A 10,096-nucleotide genomic window follows, 5' to 3' on the forward strand; every position below is an offset into this window, starting at 1 on the left:
AGCAGCCTGTCCCCCATCAGCAGCAGCAGCCCATTCCCGATCAGAAGTAGAAGCTGGGTAGCCTTCATGGAGATGACTAAGCTTAGCTCAGCTACAGTCGGGTGTGAGGGTGCGGCGGCCGCGGCACTTGTCACATGGTGTGGAGGGGGAAGAGGAGCTGGGAAACCATGCGTGCAGTACAAGGAGAACTTATGAAGCCTCCCACTGCACTGCCGAATTATGCCCAACGCCGTTACTTGAACCGCCGGTAGGGCGAGCTGACGGGGAATCGGGGAGTTGCGCTTTCAGTGGGCGGGTATTGGGTGACCGGCAGCAGCCAGGCTATAATAAGAAAATATTTTTTTCTTGTCTTCTGCAACTCTGCAGATCCTGTGGGCCTATTGCAATGGAGGGCCTGGAGCTGCAGCTCCATCCGCCCCATTGTTAATCCGGCCCTGCTCCTGCCCCTTGTTCCTCAATCCCATCACATGGGTCTTTCAGTCTCCCCCTCTGTGACCCTCAGCCTACCCCTCTGTGTCTCTTAGCCTCCCTTGCTCTCTGTGGGCCTGATTCAGAGCTGGACGCTCTGACCAGAGCGCTCGCTCTGAATCAGGGCCCTCCTACCCAAAAATGGAGCGGCCTCTTGGACGCTCGCATAGCTGTGGCTTACCACCCACAGCTTATGAGAGCGTCCATGATGATGGTCACGATGGCCGCAAGCCCTGGAGTGATTTTGGATTCTATCAGAGCCAAAATCACTCCCGCTGACATCACTACTGAAGCCGGCCTCACTACTGATGTCAGTGGGGCCGGCTTCAGACGGTAGGCGTTCCCATGGGGGCGTGCTGTCAGTCACCGACAGCACGCCCCCTTTGGTGCGAGACCCCGAGCCTTCGTCGTGCGCATGCACATTAGGGCACCATCGACCCGCTTGTGAGCGTCCTGCGCTCACGAGCGGTCTGAATTAGGCCCCGTGTCTCTTATACTACTTTCAGTTATATACGATCAGGGAATTTCCCTGCTCAGACCCGGGTTTTTCACCTCAGCAAGTTTCAAATTTGGATTTCTCTAAAAATTTATAAAAATAACTAAAATCATGTAAAATTTACCTGTTTTTGTTCCTATAGTATTAATAACTAGGGATGTGCGCCGACCCCCGTGTTTTGGTTTTGGATCTGTATCTCCTTCAAGGTTTTGGATCTGGATTTGGTTTTGCAAACCACCCTCAAGTGTTTTGGTTTTGGATCTGGAGTTTTCAAATAAAAAATAGATAAAAGTTAAAAACAGCTAAAATCATGTAATTTATGCAATCCAAAACCCGAAATTCGGATTTAAAATCCAAATTCCGAACTGCAAAATGATCAGAACCGTGACCTGGATTTTCCCGGATATCCTCAGGAGATTAGAACCGCGACTTAGATTTACTCGGATTCACGAAATTCGGGTGGATTCAGAGCTCTGGAGAACCGAACTGCACGTCTCTATTAATAATATAATTTCCAGTCATCTCCAGTCAATTTTGACCACCTCACAGCACCTGAAATCACGAGAGAGGGACTTAAATTTCTTCCAAAACATGAGAGATTCGGTTTTTAGATCCAAGTTCTAAACTTGGCAAAAACACAGTTGGGACTAGGGGCCTGATTCCGTCCCATTTGCTAGGCTGCGTTCGCACGCAGCCATCAGCAGCTAAAGTATGCAAATCCCACGATCGTTAGCAAGACATTAGCACGCCCACTATGTCCTGCCATGCGATCGTGGTATGTATTTAGATGCCCACCAGCCTGACACAAGAGGCCCACTTTCCCTTAGTAACATACATCATCTCCAGGAAGTGTATTAAACAATCGGCAACATCGATTAACATCGGACCCATACGCACCACTTGTGGCTGACCATACCCTACCGCAAGCAGTGCGAGTGCAACTATGTGTAATTCAGCCATGTGACATGTACGCTGACGATGCATCTCAGTTATGCACGCCCCAGAAATGCTGTTCAGATGCAGACATGCCTGCGTTCGCACCACCACACCCTCATTACCCATGACCACCCCCTGTCACCACACAAAAACGGCACGTCCTGGCACTCATGCTTGTGGTGCATCTGTGTACAGGCTGCGAACTCTTCCCGATCACATGGACTAGTTCACGCACGCGCACTGCGTCTTGTACACATGCGCAGATTGCAAACATTGGCAGGCTACGTGGGAAAGCAGCCTTGCGAACGGGTCTGAATCAGGCCCTAGGTTCGACTTGGAACAATAAAGTTTGGGTGTGTCCAGTTTTCAGCAAAACGGAACAACCATACTGCTCATCTCTAATTTGCAGGCACATTTTTAAAAAGTAAATGTTTTTACAATTTAAGGGACTTTGTATAACCCTAAAGATGATCTAATCACCTCACAGCCAAAAAGTTTTAAATGCGACACTTTGTTTTAATTTTTTTTATCTTGACTTTGCTGAACGGATTTGATCATACAGTACTTACTCAATTGTAAGAGCCCAAAAATTAACTGCCACCTTCACCAAAAGAGCACAGGTGACAGGCGCAATTTGTAAACTAAACACCTACAGAATGCCTGCCCTGCTTAGTTCTCTACAACAAAAGAAATGCCGAAGTGGGCAAAGGGCTGGTGTAGGAGGTTATATGCAACTTATGCACTGTTATCATCATTGGTGTGCGCAGGGGGTGTTTAGAGAAGCAGCCCTTTTCTTCATCCGGCTGCCTTACCAGGACCACCTCTATGGTTCCATTAGGCTGTGGGTGCACAGCACACCCCACATCTGACACTACTGTACTAATTAATTCATGCACTGTTCCAGCTGCACCACCCTCATTGTAGGAAAGAGGGGAACATAGCACGCAACTTTCCCTTTACACTATCTCGATCCTTGTCTCAGAGTATTTGGGCTTGTGGTGAGAGTACATATGGTCATTATTATTAAAAAACTTTGTTTTCTCTACTGCTAAATTAATAAATAGTTTGCAAATGTTCCCATTTATTGTAAGTGCCATGTTAGTAAAGAGCAGTAATGCACTGGTGCTACTTCTTTCTGCAGCTTGCAGTATATACTAGGGGTGAGCGGGTTCGGAATTCTGAAATCCGAACCGCCCCGATCCGAGGCCGATCCGAGTCAGGCTCGACTTTTCCCGCTTGACTCGGATCTGAAATCGAGGCAAAACGTCATCATCCCGCCTTCCGGGTCTCGCAGGTTTTGGATTCTATATAAGGTACCCGAGTCTGCGCCATTTTCTCACTCGGCTGTGGACAGTGAAGAGGGAGGGTGGGAGTTAGGGCTGGCTGGGCTGTGTAGTGTAGTGCAGTGTATTGTTGTGCTGTGCTGCGCTGCTGTTGTCCATAGGGGCTGTGTCCACTCCTCCAAAGTCCATAGGGGCTGGCTGTGTTGTGCTGCTGTTGTCCATAGGGGCTGTGTCTACTCCTCCAAAGTCCATAGGGGCTGGCTGTGTTGTGCTGTGCTGCTGTTGTCCATAGAGGCTGTGTCCACTCCTCCAAAGTCCATAGGGGCTGGCTGGACTGTGTTTTGCAGTCAGTTGTCCATAGGGGCTGTGTCCACTCCAAAGTCCTGTGCAGTGTCCCAGTCCTAAAGGGGTGCTGTAGTGTTGTCCAGGGGGTGCTCTGTCCATCAGGGGTGCTCCCCCCAAGTGCAAAAAAAATAAATATTTTTTCTGTGTTTGTGAATTGTGTGTGCAGTAGCCGCACGTGCATCAACAAAGTAGCGCCAAGTGTGCGTCTGTGTCATAAGTAAAGGGCCAGCTGGCTCGTCCATTAAAGGGTGCTGTAACCCGCAAAGTGCACTCCAAATAATAATAATTTTTTTTTTCTGTTTGTGAATTGTGTACGCAGTAGCCGCACGTGCATCAACAAAGTAGCGCCAAGCGTCCGCCTGTCTCATAAGTAAAGGGCTGGCTGGCTTGACTATTAAAAGGTGCTGTAACCCCCAAAGTGCACTCCAAAAAAAATAAAAAAATATATTTTTTTGTGTTTGTGAATTGTGTGCACAGTAGCCGAACGTGCATCAACAAAGTAGCGCCAAGCATGCGCCTGTGTCATAAGTAAAGGGCCGGCTGGCTCGTCTGTTAAAGGGTGGTGTAACCCCCAAAGTGCACTCCAAACAAAATAAAAAATAATTTTCTGTGTTTGTGAATTGTGTGCACTGTGGCAGCACGTGCATCAACAAAGGAGCAGCGCCAAGCGTGCGCCTGTGTCCCATAAGTAAAGGGCTGGCTGGCTTGTCCGTTAAAGGGTGCTGTAACCCCCAAAGTGCACTCCAAAAAAAAAAATATATATATTTTTTTGTGTTTGTGAATTGTGTGCGCAGTAGCCGCACGTGCATCAACAAAGTAGTGCGAAGTGTGCGCCTGTGTCATAAGTAAAGGGTCGGCTGGCTCATCTGTTAAAGGGTGGTGTAACTCCCAAAGTGCACTCCAAACAAAATAAAAAAATATTTTCTGTGTCTGTGAATTGTCTGCACTATACGTGCATCCTCAAAGCAGCAGCGCCAAGCGTGCGTCTGTCTGTTAAAGGGTGGTGTAACCCCCAAATTGCACTCCAACAAAAATAATAAATTTTCTTCTGTGTTTGTGAATTGTCTGCACTGTACGTGCATCCTCAAAGCAGCAGCGACAAGCGTGCGTCTGTCTGTTAAAGGGTGGTGTAACCCTCAAAGTGCGCTCCACAAAAAATAAAAAATTCTTCTTTTTTTTTCTTTCTTTGTGAATTGTGTGGGCTGTAGCCGCACCTGCATCCTCAAAGCAGCAGTGACAAGCGTGCGTCTGTCTGTTAAAGGGTGGTGTAACCCTCAAAGTGCGCTCCACAAAAAATAAAAAATTCTTCTTTTTTTTCTCTTTGTGAATTGTGTGGGTTGCAGCCGCACCTGCATCCTCAAAGCAGCAGCGACAAGCGTGCGTCTGTCTGTTAAAGGGTGGTGTAACCCTCAAAGTGCGCTCCACAAAAAATAAAAAATTATTCTTTTTTTATCTGTCTTTGTGAATTGTGTGGGCTGTAGCCGCACCTGCATCCTCAAATCAGCAGCAACAAGCGTGTGTCTGTCTGTTAAACGGTGGTGTAACCCTCAAAGTGCGCTCCACAAAAAATAAAAAATTCTTTTTTTTCCTGTCTTTGTGAATTGTGTGGGCTGTAGCCGCACCTGCATCCTCAAAGCAGCAGCGACAAGCGCGCGTCTGTCTGTTAAAAGATTACATCTGTGACAGCATCCAAGTAGGCATGTCAGACAGTCCGTACCTGTACTGGCAGGAAAAAGAGGCAATTTGGAGGCCCCTGTACAAACTGGCTCTATTTTATCTGAGTTGCCCCCCCCTCCAGTGTGTACTCCGAAAGAGTGTTTAGTGCAGCCGGGAATCTTGTCAGCGAAAGGTGTAGGAGGTTGCTTCCACAAAATGTGGAGAAGATGATGTTCATAAAAATTAATTATCAACTCTTCCAGGGAGACCAGCCTCCAGAACGTACAGAGGGACCTGTGGTGGAGGATTCCAGCGGGGACGAATTAATACTCTGTGAGGATGAGGATGTACACAACACTGAAGAGGGTGAGGAATCGGTGGATGAGGAGGATGAGGACGACATCTTGCCTCCGTAGAGCCAGTTTGTGCAGGGACAGATTAATTGCCAGCTTGTTTTGTGGGGGTCCAAACGAACCAATCATTTCAGCCACAGTCGTGTGGCAGACCCTGGCGCTGAAATTATTGGTTTGCTAAAGTGTGCATGTCCTGTTTATACAACATAAGGGTGGGTGGGAGGGCCAAAGGACAATTCCATCTTGCACCTCTTTTTTTTTTTTGCATTATGTACTGTTTGGGGCCTAGTTTTTCAAACTGCCATCCTGTCTGCCACTGCAGTGTCACTCCTAGATGGGCCACGTGTTTGTGCCACCCACTCGTGTTGCTTAGCATAGTCATCCAGCTACCTCAGTGCAACCTTTTGGACATAAAAACACTATTGTGAGGTGTGAGGTGTTCAGAATAGACTGGAAATGAGTGGAAATTAAGATTATTGAGGTTAATAATAGCATAGGAGGAGAAAAACCCACAAATTCTGTGATTTTAGCTGTTTTTATGCTTTTTTTCAAAAAAACACAGATCCAAAACACAAAACCCAGAACCCAAACACGGAAGGGTGGTTTTGGCAAAACCAATCCAGATCCAAAACACGAAGAAAGATCCAGATCCAAAACCAAAACACGAAACACGAAAAGTGGCCGGTGCACACCCCTAGTATATACCTCGCTAATGCCAATTTTATCTGGCACCATTTACTTTTTGCAGATAGTTATAACATTTGAATTGCCTTAAGAGTGGACAACACTAATCCTCTTCTCCAGCAGCAGCAGGTTCTGCCTGTATTTAGGGCCTTGCTTATTAAACTAATATCCCCCTAAAATCATGTGAAAACAGCAGTTTCCATTTCAGTTAAGTAACCTATTTAGAAAATAAATACACGAAAATCCCTCCCCAAAAAAAGGGGGGGGGGGGGGTAAGCGCTCTGTGGCAATAGAATATATAGATGGAATAATTATATATATGCAGTCATGCAAATCACGTTAAATTAGAATCTCTATCTATAGTGTGACCTAATCAGAGTCTAAATGTTCTGGATATTAGGTCAGAATGTCCTTATGTCTAGGCAAACTTTATAAAGACGATTTATGCTCTAATATAGGTGTGTATGAATAATCAATTCAAACACTTGACCCCTGATTATGTCTTAAGTTAATAAACTATATTGTAAGTCCCTCAATTATGTCAGGTAAGCAAAAACTTTAGGCTGAGTGTTCTTAGAGCAAACAAATGTCAGTCTAAAGTTTATGACAGGTCAGCGATAACTTTAGGCAGAATATTCAATAAGCAAGATATTGATGTTGTACAAAACCAGATGCTGTGGGTGCCACCTCCGTCACAGTTGAAACAACCTCGGGAAATAAGGAACGCAGTATCAGGGTATACTTGGACACTATGATGCAGTCTGGGTAGAGTATGGATTACTTACCCAGTTTCAAGCTTCTGCTGGTCCGACTCCTCCCTGCGTCCCGGTCAGCTGAGTGGATGTGGTGAACGACCCAGTGTGTGCAGCATGACCACTGACTCAGTATGGCTTGTTGTACCAAAAATATTTAATAAGGATTCCAATACATAGATAGAATCACCCCTAAATCCGGTGGTGATAAATGTCCATAAAAACATAGATAAATGGGTAAGTGTCCCAACACGTTTCGTCCCTCTTGGGGACTTCTTCAAGGGCAAAATGTTCACAATCCTGCTCTTACCATCTTAAATAGGGAGTTTGTTCATTAATTAAGGCTCCATGTGCGGTGATTTGCCGTACTTCCGGGTTCGGTGCGGTGCGCATGCGCAGTACGCACGTCTGGTTGTCTTGTGCATAGAGTCAAACATACACATTGCGAGTTGTCAGTTACCGTGTCCCATTTACTGTGTGCCAAGCTCAACTATCTTGTATATGTACAATACAGCATTGGCTCCTCTGTCTCTATTGATGTCTGCCTGCAAGGCGGCGGCCATTTTTGGTAAGTCTCTTTTCAATTTAATATGTGCTGTTAATACTGCTCGATTGCTACGTGTGATGTGTCTTTTGAACACAGGCAGTGGTGGCCATTTTGGGTTAATCCACAGTCTCATATATAATAAAAACAAACTATACCTCGATGAACTCTTAAATTGAATTAGATTAGAGCAAAACAAATGTGGTACCTTTAGAGTGTATCAGAAGTATTTGTTGTTAAGTTTCTGGGAACAGAGTGCCAGTCGTTCCGCTGCACATGGTATGAGGAGTGATCAATATGATCTCAGTATCCAGTGAGCAGTGTTTAAACATATCTGTCAGCCATATAGATTTTATATATATATATATATATATATATATATATATATGTTAATTGATGGGCCAACATGAAGTATATAATACACAGTACAGTTGGCCTCATTCCCGTATATATAGATAATTGTAATAAGGATAATAGCTGTATCAGTAGGAGATGTTAAGAATACCTCAAGATAAAAATATACATAAGGAATAAAATTAAAATTAAGGATCTATATTCAGACCTTCAGGATGTAATGTTTGTAAGTCATAGATCCATCGACTTTCCACGTAGTCTATTCTCTTTATTTTATCTCCCCCCCCTCCAATTACAGTGAATTTTATCTATGTCTATAAATTTCAAATCCTTGGGGTTACAATGATGACTGATTTTGAAGTGTTTTGAGACCCTATGGTTCTCAAAACCCTTTGTTATGTTTTTGAGGTGCTCACTAATATGGACTTTCAGTATCCTTGTTGTTCGTCCTACGTATTGTAATCCGCAGGAGCACTCCAGAAAATAAATAAGATTGTCACTGTCACAGGATAAAGTCCCTCTGATCTTAAATTCCTTCTTTGTCTGGTTGGATATTATGGTGCAAGTTGGTCTTGTGCTTTTGTATCCTAATTTATTACAATTAGAACATCTCCCACAGTAGTAAAAACCCTCTCTCATGTAATTACCTTCTAGGGTCCTTTGTTTCACTCCCTTATCAATTTCAAGGTGGTTCTCAACTAATTTTTTCTTTAAATCAGGGGCTTTGAGGAATACTACATCAGGTCTATCTTGTAGTATTGTTTTCAGACCCCTATCCATTTTCAAAATGTGCCAATGCTTTTTGAGTATTTGTTTCACTTTATATGAGGCTCCGGTATATTCTGTAACAAGGTATACCTTGTCTTTCTCATTTATTGATTTTTGGTCTTTGGTGGAATGTTCCAGAAATTGTTCCCTGGGAGTGGCTTCCAAGTTTTTAAATGCTTCTTCTACTTCCTCCATATTGTAATATTTTTCCTCAAATTTCTTTTTCAGATCCGTACCGTCTGATATAGTCTACTTTATTAGTGCAATTTCGTCTCAGACGTGTGAACTGCCCCTTAGGGATCCCCTTTAGCCAACTAGTATACTGATTACTCTGGGCCAAGATGTAACTATTCACATCAACATGTTTGTAATGTGTTCTTGTGTGGAGTTTGTAATCCATGACAAAAATCTCCATATCCAGAAAATCCACCTTACTCTTACTATACACGGAGGTGAATTTCAAATTCCTATCATTGTTGTTAATATAGGCTAAAAATTGTATTAAGGATGCTTCATCACCTCTCCAAATGCATAGTATGTCATCTATGTACCTCTTCCATAGGACCAAATTCGCCCCAAACTCCGCATTGGACAAGATCTTATTGTCCTCCCACTGGCTCATAAAGTGATTAGCGTAACTTGGGGCGGACTTGGTCCCCATGGATGTCCCTCTCCGCTGCAGATAGAAATTTCCATCAAACTTCATGTAATTATGCGTTTTTTAATTTTTAGCCTATATTAACAACAATGATAGGAATTTGAAAGTCACCTCCGTGTATAGTAAGAGTAAGGTGGATTTTCTGGATTTGGAGATTTTTGTCATGGATTCCAAACTCCACACAAGAACACATTACAAACATGATGATGTGAATAGTTACATCTTGGCCCAGAGTAATCACCATCCTAGTTGGCTAAAGAGGATCCCTAAGGGGCAGTTCACACGTCTGAGACGAAATTGCACTAATAAAGTAGACTATATCAAACAGGGTACGGATCTGAAAAAGAAATCTGAGGAAAAATATTACAATATGGAGGAAGTAGAAGAAGCATTTAAAAACTTGGAAGCCACTCGCAGGGAACAATTACTGGAACATTCCACCAAAGACCAAACATCAATAAATGAGAAAGACAAGGTATACTTCATTACAGAATATACCGGAGCCTCATATAAAGTGAAACAATACTCAAAAAGCATTGGCACAATTTGAAAATGGATAGGGGTCTGAAAACAATACTACAAGATAGATCTGATGTAATATTCCGCAAAGGCCCTGATTTAAAGAAAAAATTGTTCAGAACCACCTTAAAATTGATAAGGGAGCGAAACAAAGGACCCTAGAAGGTAATTACACGAGATAGGGTTTTTACTACTGTGGGAGATGTTCTAATTGTAATAAATTAGGATACAAAAGCACAAGACCAACTTGCACCATAATATCCAACCAGACAAAGAAGGA

The 10,096-nt window shown here is 43.7% G+C and overlaps 1 protein-coding gene across 8 annotated transcripts in view; it reads right to left on the bottom strand.

The window, feature by feature from the left end:
* Nucleotides 1-7,352, bottom strand: part of LOC148532264 (uncharacterized) — a 62,982-nt gene extending 55,630 nt beyond the window's left edge. For all 8 annotated transcript variants that reach the window (XR_015877746.1, XR_015877747.1, XR_015877745.1 and 5 more), the window contains exon 1: nt 7,007-7,352. The gene's annotated coding sequence lies outside the window, so the exon portion shown is untranslated. The remainder of the gene's footprint in view (nt 1-7,006) is intronic.
* Between the last annotated feature and the right edge of the window lie 2,744 nt (nt 7,353-10,096).

Source organism: Taudactylus pleione, unplaced genomic scaffold, assembly GCF_031769625.1.
Source record: "Taudactylus pleione unplaced genomic scaffold, aTauple2 ptg000080l, whole genome shotgun sequence".
NCBI classification, from domain to species: Eukaryota; Metazoa; Chordata; class Amphibia; order Anura; family Myobatrachidae; genus Taudactylus; species Taudactylus pleione.